This window comes from Lepidochelys olivacea (genome assembly GCF_965140295.1).
Source record: "Lepidochelys olivacea isolate rLepOli2 genome assembly, chromosome: 7".
Classification (NCBI taxonomy): Eukaryota; Metazoa; Chordata; order Testudines; family Cheloniidae; genus Lepidochelys; species Lepidochelys olivacea.
Window position 1 is genome coordinate 79,609,542 of NC_140417.1, and position 14,937 is coordinate 79,624,478.

Sequence of the window (14,937 nt, forward strand, 5' to 3'; positions counted from 1 at the left end):
CTATGGCCCTGGTTCTCTGCTTCACTGAGTATAAGCTCAGCACAGCACAAATGGGCGTGGAGTCTGGCTTCCTGATTCTCTGGGTGAATCTGTGCTGCCATAAGCACCAGCATAACTTAGCCCTGGTCTACACTAGGACTTTAGGTCGAATTTAGCAACGTTAAATCGATTTAAACCTGCACCCGTCCACACAGTGAAGCCCTTTATTTCGACTTAAAGGGCTCTTAAAATCGATTTCCTTACTCCACCCCTGACAAGTGGATTAGCGCTTAAATCGACGTTCCCAGCTCGAATTTGGGGTACTGTGGACACAATTCGATGGTATTGGCCTCCGGGAGCTATCCCAGAGTGCTCCATTCTGACCGCTCTGGACAGCACTCTCAACTCAGATGCACTGGCCAGGTAGACAGGAAAAGAACCGCGAACTTTTGAATCTCATTTCCTGTTTGGCCAGCGTGGCAAGCTGCAGGTGACCATGCAGAGCTCATCAGCACAGGTGACCATGATGGAGTCCCAGAATCGCAAAAGAGCTCCAGCATGGACCGAACGGGAGGTACGGGATCTGATCGCTGTTTGGGGAGAGGAATCCGTGCTATCAGAACTCCGTTCCAGTTTTCGAAATGCCAAAACCTTTGTGAAAATCTCCCAGGGCATGAAGGACAGAGGCCATAACAGGGACCCGAAGCAGTGCCGCGTGAAACTGAAGGAACTGAGGCAAGCCTACCAGAAAACCAGAGAGGCGAACAGCTGCTCTGGGTCAGAGCCCCAAACATGCCGCTTCTATGATGAGCTGCATGCCATTTTAGGGGGTTCAGCCACCACTACCCCAGCCGTGTTGTTTGACTCCTTCAATGGAGATGGAGGCAATACGGAAGCAGGTTTTGGGGACGAAGAAGATGAGGAGGAGGAGGAGGTTGTAGATAGCTCACAGCAAGCAAGCGGAGAAACCGGTTTTCCCGACAGCCAGGAACTGTTTCTCACCCTAGACCTGGAGCCAGTACCCCCCGAACCCACCCAAGGCTGCCTCCTGGACCCAGCAGGCGGAGAAGGGACCTCTGGTGAGTGTACCTTTTAAAATGCTATACATGGTTTAAAAGCAAGCATGTGAAAGGATTACTTTGCCCTGGCATTTGCGGTTCTCCTAGATGTAGTCCTAAAGCCTTTGCAAAAGGTTTCTGGGGAGGGCAGCCTTATTTCGTCCTTCATGGTAGGACACTTTTATCACTCCAGGCCAGTAACACATACTCGGGAATCACTGTAGAACAAAGCATTGCAGTGTATGTTTGCTGGCATTCAACCAAAATCCGTTCTTTCTCTCTCTGTGTTATCCTCAGGAGAGTGAGATATAATTCATGGTCACCTGGTTGAAATAGGGTGCTTTTCTTCAGGGACACATTCCTGCTGTGCTGTTTGCCTGTGGCTGAACAGAAATGTTCCCCGCTGTTAGCCACGGGGAGGGGGGAGGGTTGAGGGGGTAGTCACGCGGTGGGAGGAGGCAAAATGCGACCTTGTAACGAAAGCACATGTGCTATGTATGTAATGTTAACAGCAAAGTTTACCCTGAAAGAGTGTAGCGACTGTTTTATAAAATGTGTCTTTTTAAATACCGCTGTCCCTTTTTTTTTCTCCACCAGCTGGATGTGTTTCAATGATCACAGGATCTTCTCCTTCCCAGAGGCTAGTGAAGCTTAGAAAGAAAAAAAAACGCACTCGAGATGAAATGTTCTCCGAGCTAATGCTATCCTCCCACACTGACAGAGCACAGACGAATGCGTGGAGGCAAATAATGTCAGAGTGCAGGAAAGCACAAAATGACCGGGAGGAGAGGTGGAGGGCTGAAGAGAGTAAGTGGCGGGCTGAAGACAGGGCTGAAGCTCAAATGTGGCGGCAGCGTGATGAGAGAAGGCAGGATTCAATGCTGAGGCTGCTGCAGGACCAAACCAGAATGCTCCAGTGTATGGTTGAGCTGCAGCAAAGGCAGCTGGAGCACAGACTGCCACTGCTGCCCCTCTGTAACCAACCGCCCTCCTCCCCAAGTTCCATAGCTTCCACACCCAGACGCCCAAGAACGCGGTGGGGGGGCCTCCGGCCAACCAGCCACTCCACAACAGAGGATTGCCCAAAAAAAAGAAGGCTGTCATTCAATAAATTTTAAAGTTGTAAACTTTTAAAGTGCTGTGCTTAAAGTGCTGTGTGGCATTTTCCTTCCCTCCTCCACCACCCCTCCTGGGATACCTTGGTAGTCATCTCCCTATTTGTGTGATGAATGAATAACGAATGCATGACTGTGAAGCAGCAATGACTTTATTGCCTCTGCAAGCAGTGATTAAAGGGAGGAGGGGAGGGTGGTTAGCTTACAGGGAAGTAGAGTGAACCAAGGGGCGGGGGGTTTCATCAAGGAGAAACAAACAGAACTTTCACACTGTAGCCTGGCCAGTCATGAAACTGGTTTTCAAAGCTTCTCTGATGCGTACCGCGCCCTCCTGAGCTCTTCTAACCGCCCTGGTGTCTGGCTGCGCGTAACCAGCAGCTAGGCGATTTGCCTCAGCCTCCCACCCCACCATAAACGTCTCCCCCTTACTCTCACAGATATTGTGGAGCACACAGCAAGCAGTAATAACAGTGGGAATATTGGTTTCGCTGAGGTCTAAGCGAGTCAGTAAACTGCGCCAGCGCGCCTTTAAACGTCCAAATGCACATTCTACCACCATTCTGCACTTGCTCAGCCTGTAGTTGAACAGCTCCTGACTACTGTCCAGGCTGCCTGTGTACGGCTTCATGAGCCATGGCATTAAGGGGTAGGCTGGGTCCCCAAGGATACATATAGGCATTTCAACATCCCCAACAGTTATTTTCTGGTCTGGGAAGAAAGTCCCTTCCTGCAGCTTTTGAAACAGACCAGAGTTCCTGAAGATGCGAGCGTCATGCACCTTTCCCGGCCATCCCACGTTGTTGTTGGTGAAACGTCCCTTGTGATCCACCAGAGCTTGCAGCACTATCGAAAAGTACCCCTTGCGGTTTATGTACTCGCCGGCTTGGTGCTCTGGTGCCAAGATAGGGATATGGGTTCCGTCTATAGCCCCACCACAGTTAGGGAATCCCATTGCAGCAAAGCCATCCACTATGACCTGCACATTTCCCAGGGTCACTACCCTTGATATCAGCAGATCTTTGATTGCGTGAGCTACTTGCATCACAGCAGCCCCCACAGTAGATTTGCCCACTCCAAATTGATTCCCAACTGACCGGTAGCTGCCTGGCGTTGCAAGCTTCCACAGGGCTATTGCCACTCGCTTCTCAACTGTGAGGGCTGCTCTCATCCTGGTATTCATGTGCTTCAGGGCAGGGGAAAGCAAGTCACAAAGTTCCATGAAAGTGCCCTTACGCATGCGAAAGTTTCGCAGCCACTGGGAATCGTCCCAGACCTGCAACACTATGCGGTCCCACCAGTCTGTGCTTGTTTCCCGAGCCCAGAATCGGCGTTCCACAGCATGAACCTGCCCCATTAGCACCATGATGCATGCATTGGCAGGGCCCATGCTTTCAGAGAAATCTGTGTCCATGTCCTGATCACTCACGGGACCGCGCTGACGTCGCCTCCTCGCCCGGTATCGCGTTGCCATGTTCTGGTGCTGCATATACTGCTGGATAATGCGTGTGGTGGTTGATGTGCTCCTAATTGCCCAAATGAGCTCAGCGGCCTCCATGCTTGCCTTGGTATGGCGTCCGCACAGAAAAAAGGCGCGGAACGATTGTCTGCCGTTGCTCTGACGGAGGGAGGGGCGACTGACGACACGGCTTACAGGGTTGGCTTCAGGGAGCTAATATCAACAAAGGGTGTGCCTGTACGTCAAGGAGTATTTCAGGCAGGACTGCACGGAGGGTTCCAATAAGAAATGGTGCACCAAAGTTATCGTTGTTATTGGAACAAGGAGGTTAGCCTGGCCTCTGATTGATACATGGCTAGATTAACCTCGCTGCGCCTTCTCTGTGACTGACTGCAGTGTGATCTAGACAGGGGAGGAGGAAAATGAGTACAAAACAAATCTGGTCTATTTCTTGTTCTGACCCACTCCATCTATCCTTTACATCTTTGGCTGGCAGCAGACAAAAAAGGCGCGAAATGATTGTCTGCCCTTGCTTTCACGGGGGGAGGGAGGGTGGGAACAGGTTCCTGACGATATGTACCCAGAACCACCCGCGACAATGTTTTAGCCCCATCAGGCATTGGGATATCAACCCAGAATTCCAATGGGCAGCGGAGACTGCGGGAACTGTGGGATAGCTACCCACAGTGCAACGCTCCGGAAGTCGACGCTTGCCTCGGTACTGTGGAAGCGCTCCGCCGAGTTAATGCACTTAATGCACTTAGAGCATTTTCTGTGGGGACACACACACTCGAATATATAAAACCGATTTCAAAAAAACCGACTTCTATAAATTCGACCTAATTTCGTAGTGTAGACATACCCTTAGTGAGGTCAGTTAGCAGATGTGGATGAAATTTCTTGAACAGTGCAAAAGGAAAGTTGTAGATGAAAATGTCATGATTTTTGATTGGCCAAGAATTGTTGGATTGTATTTCTGTGGTGGGAGATAAATGAGAAGATGGACGTGGGGTGAAATATAGGCCCCATTGAAGTCAATGGCAAAACTCCCATTGACTTTATTGGGGCCATGATTTCACTCAGAGTTTCTAGCCGCAAAAACAATTCTCTGAGTTCCTTTGGCTGTTGGAGCCATACAGTGCTATTTACGTTACATTTTTGTTCTTGGAACTTGTGTTGGTGTGCCTAGAGCTTTGGCTAAGCACTCTTTTTATTTGTATAAACATAAAGAAATAACTAAGTATCATGGCCACTGTTGCCACAAGATGTTACTTGGTGTAGACAAACCAAAACTGCATCTAAATAGAATACTTAGATGATATCATGAGGTATCAGCTACTCTTTCAGGTGAAATGGGTATCTCTTGCTTCCTCCTCTCAAGACTTCAAGAGGTGAATAAGCTTAATTTCCTAGTAGTTGCCGATACTGTACTTGTCTCATATTATTTTTGTAGTGTCTTTGGGTAAAAGCCAGGTGATATTCCTGTGCTTTTGTTTTCCCCTTTGCCCTGCAGCCAGGGATCTTCCTTCAAGGAAAGACATGACTTTGTGAACTGTGGGCCAAATTCTCTCACATTGTCTTACACAAATATAAATCTACTCATTTTAGTGGAGTAAACTCTGGATTACACTGGTGTGAGAGCAAAATTGTTGTCTCTCAGTATACAAACATAGGGGATTGCATGCCTTTAGTTGCTCAAGGCAAGGACATAAATTATTTGTTAGCCTATCAACTTGACTAACTTGTAATATTTGTCGCCTGCTGTCCTTGGTATCCTGAAGAAAAGTTATGAAATTTTCTGAAGAGATGACACGTGCAAAATTATGGAGGCTGGTGACACTTGACATCTCTGGCCTAGCTAAACTGGCTGAAAACTTGAGACCAATTGTAGGTTAACAGTTTGGTATGAATGTAGGCAGCTAATGGCTATCATATCATCTGACTTCTAGCTGGGAATGGCAACATTTTCACTTACCAATTAATGTTTCTGCTAAACAGGCTGAAAGGGTATGGAATCTTGCTCTGTTCTGAGGTTCCCTGCAAGCTTACGAGAACTTAAGTGCGTAAGTCTTATTAACATTTCTGTTAAAATATGGAGTGCTTTGATCTATTAGTGTTGAAAACACAGCCTCAAAAATACTCACTTTACGCATGTGCAGAAGAGTTTGCAAGATCAGGGCTATGGACTGTCTGTTCTCTAGGATGGGGACTGTCTTTTATTATATGTTTGTACAGTGCTTGACAACAGGATGGTCTGATCCTGAATGGGGCATCTGGGAAGTACTGTAGTCTGAACAATAATAAAAATAACAGGAGAATTTGTCTATGGATTTTTGAAGGAGTACAATGAAGAGACAAAAAAGGAGGAAGCAGGGATGGAATGGGAGAAAAAAGGAGGACTAGAACATTGCAAGAATTGCTTTAATTAAGTTCTGCAATGAGCCTTGATTTCTGTGACTTTTTAAATTGCATTGGGCTGAAATGTAATTTAATTGTGAATGCATTTAAGCAGACCAATCCTTCATGTTGACTGATTATCTCTTGCTTATTCAGAATTTTTTTTATAAAGAACAATTTATTTTGTAGTTGGAAAAGGCGAGTAATTGCTTTTCAACATAGTTTTAATTAATAATCAAGCCAATGTCAATTACTTGGTATGAATAGAATGAAACTGTAATAGCTGAGGCAGTGGACATTGTCAAACCTTGCACTGCATCTGTAACAAGTATACATGAGCTGTTGCAACACATCAGTGCAAATGTTCTGTAACGTCTAATTCAGAATGAACTCTGAATTTTCTTGTTCTTGTGAATTTAAGTTAGACCTTTGGGGACAAATTGTGCCCTCTGATATATATCTACAATGCTCCTTGAAATCCAGTGGAGCTATTTATATGTATCTGAGGGCAAAATTTGGCTATTGGTGCCTTACTCCTACTTCATACATGCAGACTCGTATCACTGTGTACATTTTCTCAATAAATTCACAACTATGCATAACTGTTCCCATCTACTGATGAAGGAGAAGAGTGAGTAGATTGTTAAATGCTGGAGCCGAGTTGCAGACATTTTTGAGATGTGGTAAAAGTTTAGAATGAACATTTGAATTTTTGAGTGCTTATCTGCTCCATAACAAATCTCTGAACCTCTCAAGTTTGATCTGTTACCATCCATCAACTACTTGGGCCTTGATTCTGCAATACACAACATAGATACAGTGGGGAGATATGGGTGTAGCCCAGCAAGTGCTCATGCTCAGCTGGTCCACAATGCAGTTAAACAGGCTGGCACCAGTCCTTGTATCCTTTTTCAAATGAGACTATGTCATCATGCACCAGGGCATTTTTTAGTGCATGCAAGCAGAGTCCACATGGACAGTTAGTGTGTGACAGACTGGTGAGTAATACCATTTACATCCCAGCTGGTGCATACTAACGCACTTGTGTAGGCCTTATTCAAATCCTCTATCCATCCTTTGTTTTCACTAGTTTGTCACAACTTAATTCTAGATTGTAATCTTCTTGGGGCCTTGCCTATATATTCTGTGGGTGGGAACCAATCAATGTAGAGTAATACTAATAAACACAGATTCAGGATAAGAAAAGGATGGGAGATGAAAAAAAGAAATATATCAAAGCAATTTCCTGATGTTCTGTCCCAGTTGTTGTCATAAATATAAAGGGAAGGGTAACCACCTTTCTGTATACAGTGCTATAAAATCCTTCCTGGCCAGAGGCAACATCCTGTTACCTGTAAAGGGTTAAGAAGCTCAGCTACCCTGGCTGGCACCTGACCCAAAGGACCAATAAGGGGACAAGATACTTTCAAATCTTGGGAGGAGGGGGAAGGCTTTTGTTTGTGCTCTTTGTTTACCTGTTTTTTCTCTCTTGGGACTGAGAGAGGCCAGACAGAAATCCATCTTCTCCAACCCATCCTAATCCAAGTCTCCAACATTGCAACCAGTATAGGTAAGCCAGGCAAGGCAGATTAGTTTATCTTTTGTTTTATGTGAATTTCCCCTGTGTTAAGAGGGAGGTTTATTCCTGTTTTCTGTAACTTTAAGGTTTTGCCCAGAGGGGGATCCTCTGTGTTTTGAATCTGAATACCCTGTAAAGTATTTTCCATCCTGATTTTACAAAGATGATTTTTATCTTTCTTTTTTTAATAAAATCCTTCTTTTAAGAACCTGACTGATTTTTCCATTGTTCCAAGATCCAGGGGTTTGGGTCTTTGATGATTTTGTAACAAATTGGTTAGGATATTATTCTCAAGTCTCCCCAGGAAAGGGGGTGTGTAGGACTTGGGGGGATATTTTGGGGGCGGGGGGTAGAAGTCTCCAAGTGGTCTCTTTCCCTGTTCTTTGTTTAAAACGCTTGGTGGTGGCAGCATACTGTTCAAGGACAAGGCAAAGTTTGTACCTTCCGGAAGTTTTTAACCTAAGCTGGTAAGAATAAGCTTAGGGGGTCTTTCAAGCAGGTCCCCACATCTGTACTCTTGAGTTCAGAGTGGGGAAGGGACCCTGACAGTTTTAAACTCTTCATTTACAATATTTTGGAAAGCCTGGAGAATTAAATAGATGGAGGTGGGTTGCCTAATTCCCTTTGTTGATTCTTTTTTGTTACAGATTTAAGCTTCTGAAAATTCTTTGGAGGCAGGATTAACATTGGAAGCTTTGAAAATGTACTAATGGCATCTGCTCTGTGTGTCACAGAAAGAAAATCGGAAATACCAGTCAATGTGCATTACACCATCTGGAGAGTCAAGAGCCAGTCTTCAGACAGATCTAGCTGGGAAAGTTGAATTATTTCAGTTCTGTTTTATGCAGAACTGCTGAGAATCTAGAGATGGTGTTTATGGTGTGAGTGCCAGGATTGTAATCAGAAGGTGGGCACAGAAAGCACTGGTTATGCACATAGACAATAGAATCAAAAGGCCAAGTTGGGTACATGCAGTAGTGGAGCCGGGAAGGGGGTGGTGATGGCTCTTTGGTGGTGCCACCTTTGGTTATATCTATTGGCTTGAAAACACACCACACATTCACCTTAAGGCCTTGTGGGGTGGTTGGGGGAAAGAGTCAGTGGGCCCCCTCATATCCCTATAGTTCTGTCACTGGGTTCATGTGTATGATAGTCCATGCCATTAAACTATGATATTAGCATGATGATGATGATATTGAGAAATACCTCAAACATCAGGTGGTTGTTTGTTGCATTGCTCCAGAAAACAACACAAAACTTTCTCGCTCATTTCTGCTGCTATTCTAAACTTGCGTTTGTATCGAGTGAGTTTGCTATTTGTATAATTTAATTTTGCATTTCTGAGACCAACATTGTTGTGTAAGAAAGAAATGACAGAGCTATATTCCCTCACTTCCAATATTTATCCATCAACATGAATAACTGCCCTGGGAAATTTTCCAATTCAGGCAAAAAAAAAAAAATTAAAGTGAGAGAGTTTTCAGGCAGTCAATACCTCGGAGTCTGATCTGTACTCTCATAACAGTTACCTAGTTTCATTATTTTTGTATCAGCTGTCTTCTTTCCCTCCTGGATTGACAGGAACTGTACCTGCTAAGATTTCAAAATTAAATCATGACTTGCTTGCTTTGTAACTCTTTTCAAGAAAAAAATATTTTTACACGCACACAGACAAACCCATTGGATGGGCTGGGCAGATTGTAATTTTCATTTATATTAAGATTTCAGATTATTTATTTGAAATGTTCATCGTTATATTAAGGCTGCTTCACTTTTGCAATGTAGTTTTAAATTATGTACTGTAGTTACTATATTCCAGTTGAATTATTTTGCAATTAAAATCACTGCTTCATGCAGTTTTTTATGGAAGATTGCTTTAAAATATTAATTGTATCAGCAAACTAACATCTCAGAAAACTTTGATTCTTGCAGAACATTATCTTGGGACATTGACTATTTTTAAGCTAATTAGCTCCTATGCATTCCCTGTAAGTGTGACTTTTGGCATGGTTAGAATATTTTGTATACTGTGGAAATGAAAATGCGAGTAAACCACTTAATAATTTAAAGAGATTCATTTTAATGGATGTCTTTCAAAATATTAATACAATTTCCTCTTTCCTTTTTAAGGTGTAAAAGCATACCTCATCTAGATGTGCAAGTCATTTCAGAAGCCATTGCACATTGATCATTTTGGCATGCCGAACAGCTTGAACGGATGCAAAATAAATCCCAGTTACATGGAGACATGTTGTTTGCTGAACATGAGCAATTTTTTGTCCCAGTGGGAGTAAAGCTATCTCTAACTTAATTTTTTCCCTGAGTTATATTGTTTTACAGGACTTAGTTGCAAAATCTTTCAGAATCTGTTGTGGAGGAATTTTATATAGGAACCATACTCATCAGATGACTGAACACCTTAGTTTTCATTTAGTTTTCCTTTTGATTGATATCGTGTGTGTTTTGAAAGGAAAACCCTTTTGACTACGTTGAACATCTCAGATAGTCTGACATTTGTTAGATGGGTCTCAAAATGAAATGCTCACATGGAAAAGCAGCTGAAAAGATCCTTTAATCTATTCCTGGCCTTCAAATTAATTCCTCAGTATGAAAAATAAAATAAAATAAAATTAAATTAAAATAAACAGCAATACACTGCCTTGGGTTTGTGGCTTATCTGACAGCAGCTACACCTGTGGTTTCTCAGAAGAAAAGATAAGGGAACTACCTTTAGGGAAGGAGATGGACAAAGGCAACAGCAATTACTAATGTCTTTTTAAAAAAGGTGATCAGATATAATGTAACAGAGGGTCTATATAAAGGGAAGCAGTTTACATAAATATGGAGTATTATTTTAAATGTCTACAATTAATTAGTATGTTCTTTTTAATCTGCATTATAGTGAAGTGAGTTATGCAAATAATTCCACAGAAATACAATAGCCTGAAAAGGTGCTTTATTTTGGACACATTGTGGCTTGAGGGTGCACTGGGGAGAGAGGAATCATGGAGAGACCTTTCACTCTAATCCCTTGTTACTCTAGTGCAGGAAACAGCTATAATGCAGTTGTGTGCATTACTTGAGCCAAAGTGGGATGCCAGCATTGGTATGCTGCCAGCCCTGTATAGCACAAAGAGAATATTTCTTGGCAGGCTGGGACCTAGCTATCCCAATGCATGAGGTAGCATAAGGAATAGTGCATATCTCATCTTTTACGTAGTATAGCAAGTGTCACTCCTGAGAACATTCCCAACAGCAATGTCTTAGGCATGCTGTCCCTCCCCACCACCTGTGGGGAAGCTTCAGTCATAGACTAAAATCCAGGTTCCAGACATATAGTGATGTACTCCTTCTTTGGCACATTCTGTCAGTTTTAACTTCAAAACTGGAAATAATTTTTGCTCAGATAATATGCAACTGTACCCCGCCTCCCGCAAGTCAGTTCTTTAACCACCTCGTAATCATTAATCTGCCATCTTGCTTCTTTCAATTCTTGGCTGAATCATAACTTCCTGATACTCACTGCTTCAAAGATTGATTCTTTTTATCCAGAAGAAAGACTTCGATCATTTCTCTCCTATTTATAACCCTGCCATCATTTACTTTCAATAATTCCTTTGCAGCACTTTGCTACTATTTCCAGAAAGCTTAGATCGCCAAGGACGTCTCAGTTTTTCTTCCTATGTTTCCTTCTACGTTTCCTTTGTCTAGAAATCTGCCTGTCTCCATTTTCAGGACATTGTTTGGATTTGTTCCTAAATCTGTCTCTGCTGAGATATTCACTCAACCCCTCAATTCCTTGGGTTAAATGTTTGAATTTCTTATTTCATGGTCTACGTAAATGACTGCTTGTTAAACTTCAGAGGTCTATAATGATGCTTTTTAATTAAACATTCCCCCTCCAGGAAGCAAGACCTTATTACTTCAATCCTCTCCCATATTCCTTGGCTTATAAGTCCTCTAGCCATAATTCTCCATGGGTTCACTGCTGTGGGGCCTTATAGTTAGGGGTCACTCTTTTACCTTAATTGTTCTGTGTATCTGGAACTATTACTTCTGTGCATCTTCCCTAGAAGCCACTGAGACACGTCATGTCTTCAGATCTCCCATAAAGGTTTCTTCTCACTTTATTCTGTAATTTTCACTAAATTAGAATTTGCCTTCCATTCTTCCTTTATTTTAATGAGAAATTGGCAAACTGGCTTACATAAAATAAAAACAGACCTGATCCATCACCCGTTTCAATAAAGCCTAAATTAAACCTTTTTTGAGTTTCAGTAAAGTTTAGATGCCTTTTTTATGACCACATTTTTTTAGTTTTGCCCAGCAAGAGGAGTGAAAGTGTAGAAATACCATGAAAGAGTCTGTTCTTGTGGTACATCCCGGTTCAACCAAAATCAAGAAGTACCTGAAATCTCCTGAGATTTTCAGGCCAGTTTCCAGTACAGAAAGATTTTAATAAACATTGGAACTTTTGGATGTTCAAACAAGCCTTTAAATCTTTTGCAGTTTGCTTTCCCTGATTTTAACTAGTCTGCAAGAACATATGCTTGATTTTTTTTTCTGCTTTTAAATTCAGTTGTTTTCTTTTATCTGAGCTGTTCTCGCTTTCTTTTTTTCCCCCTTTCTGCTTTTAGGAGTCACAGTACCCAATTCTGCAAAGCAATGTCTTGCTCTTTTATTTCTCTGTGAAGTACTATGTGATACTTTATATGCAGGATGTTTTATAAAATGGAATTAACTTATTTTGTATTAGCTTGAGAAGCACTGGTCTACAGCATATCTGATGTGGGGGACCGGCAATTTTTTTTTCCAATGTGCGTGCAGACTGGCAGCCGATGGCTCGCGGACTGGCACCGGTCTGCGGACCACCACTTTGAGTAGCACTGCTGTAGAGCCTTTAGTCCTTAGCTTTCTCTCACCAAACACTATCATCTTTTTAATCCAAATGTCTCTGGGCTGAGAGGTATTTCTCCAGCACTTACAGACTGAGATCAGCCATCCCTGACTTCAGGATGTTTCCCCTGTGAGAATGGTTATACCTTTTGTAGCTTTCATCAGAGATTCCCTGCAGAGTGGAAAATTATGGTTCTGGCATAACATGGCAAAAACAATAATTATGGCATTAAGGTTATGGCAGCAGCTCAAACCAGAAACAAATAGATGAAAAGAAATGAAGTCACTGCCTCCCAGGTTCCCATCCATTTTTGCTTCCCTAATTCTTCCCGGTTTGTGAGCAGCAGGTCACGAAGAGCTCTGCCCCTAGTTGGTTGCTCCAGCACTTGCACCAGGAAATTGTCCCCTACACTTCCCAAAAACTTCCTGGATTGTCTGTGCTCTGCTGTATTGCTCTCCCAGCAGATATCAGGGTGATTGAAGTCTCCCATGAGAACCAGGGCCTGTGATCTAGTAACTTCCATTAGTTGCCGGAAGAAAGCCTTGTCCACCTCATCCCGCTGGTCCGGTGGTCTATAGCAGACTCCTGCCACGACATCACCCTTGTTGCTCACACTTCTAAACTTAATCCAGGTTTTTCTGCAGTTTCATACCGGAGATCTGAGCAGTCATACTGCTCTCTTACATACAATGCAACTCCACCACCTTTTCTGCCCTCCCTGTCCTTCCTGAACAGTTTATATCCATCCATAACAGTACTCCAGTCATGTGAGTTATCCCACCAAGTCTCTGTTATTCCAATCACATCATAATTCCTTGACTGTGCCAGGACTTCCAGTTCTCCCTGCTTGTTTCCCAGGCTTCTTGCATTTGTGTATAGGCACTTGAGGTAACTTGCTGATAGTCCCTCTTTCTCAGTATGTGGCAGGAGCCCTCCCCTCTTGTGCTGTCCTGCTCATGCTCCCTCCTGGTATCTCACTTCCCCACTTACCTCAGGGCTTTGGTATCCTTCCCCCGGTGAACCTAGTTTAAAGCCCTTCTCACTAGGTTAGCCAGCCTGCTTGCAAAGATGCTCTTCCCTCTCTTCGTTAGGTGGAGCCCGTCTCTGCCTCACACTCCTCCTTCTTGGAACACCATCCCATGGTCAAAGAATCCAAAGCCTTCTCTCCAACATCACCTGTGTAGCCAATCGTTGACTTCCACAATTCGACGGTCTCTACCCAGGCCTTTTCCTTCCACAGGGAGGATGGATGAGAACACCACTTGTGTCTCAAACTCCTTTATTCTTCTTCCAAGAGCCATGTAGTCTGCAGTGATCTGCTCAAGGTCATTCTTGGCAGTATCATTGGTGCCCACGTGGAGAAGCAGGAAGGGGTAGCGATCCAAGGGCTTGAGGAGTCTCAGCAATCTCTCCGTCACATTGTGAATCCTAGCTCCTGGCAAGCAGCAGACTTCTCGGTTTTCCCAGTCGGGGCGGCAGAGAGATGACTCAGTCCCCCTGAGGAGAGAGTCCCTGACCATCACCACCTGCCTCCTCCTCTTGGGAGCGGTGGTCGTGGAATCCCCATCCCTAAGACAGTGCATCTCATGCCTTCCAATCGGTGGAGTCTCCTTCTGTTCCCTTCCCTCAGATGTATCATCTAGTCCACTCTCCGCATTAGTACCCATGGAGAGAACATGAAAACGGTTGCTTACCTGTATCTGCATTGCTGGTACATGGACCCTCCCCTTTCTTCTTCTGGAGGTCACATGCTGCCAAATTTCTTCACCGTCCTTCTGTCTCCGCTGCGCAGCCTGCTCTGAATCTTCAGAATGTTGTGTCCATAGAAGCATATCCTAATGTCTGTCCAGGAAATCTTCAGTTTCTCTTATTCAGCACAGGATTGATACTTGTTCCTCCAGACCTTGAACCTTCTCTTCCAGTATGGTGACCAGCTTGCACTTTGTACAGACAAAGTTGCTTCTGTCCTGTGGAAGAAAGACAAACATGGCACATCCAGTGCAGGTCACAACAACTGAATGCTCACCATCCATATTACCTTCCTTCTACAAGCTTCCTCAGGAGTTGTAGAAACTACTCGGAGAAGCCTGCAAGATGTAAGCCTCAGTGGGCTCTCCCCAGGTGAACTCCCAGGCGAACTCCCAGGCAAACTCCCTCTGTTAGCCTCTCTGCTGTTCGCCACTTACCTGACTGTTTTTTTATAACAGTCAGGCCCACTCAAGGCTCACCTGGAACAAAGCACTCCCAATATAGGTAGCTTTGCAACAAATTTTTAAGAAAATGTTGTAGTAATAATAATGCCTAGCTCTTGTACAGTGCTTTTCATCTGTAGATCATAGAATCATAGAACTGGAAGAGATCTCGAGAGGTTACCTAGTCCAGTCCCCTCCACTCAAGGCAGGACTAGATCTGAAAGTGCTTTACAAATTGTGGTCAGTATCATCATCCGCATTTAC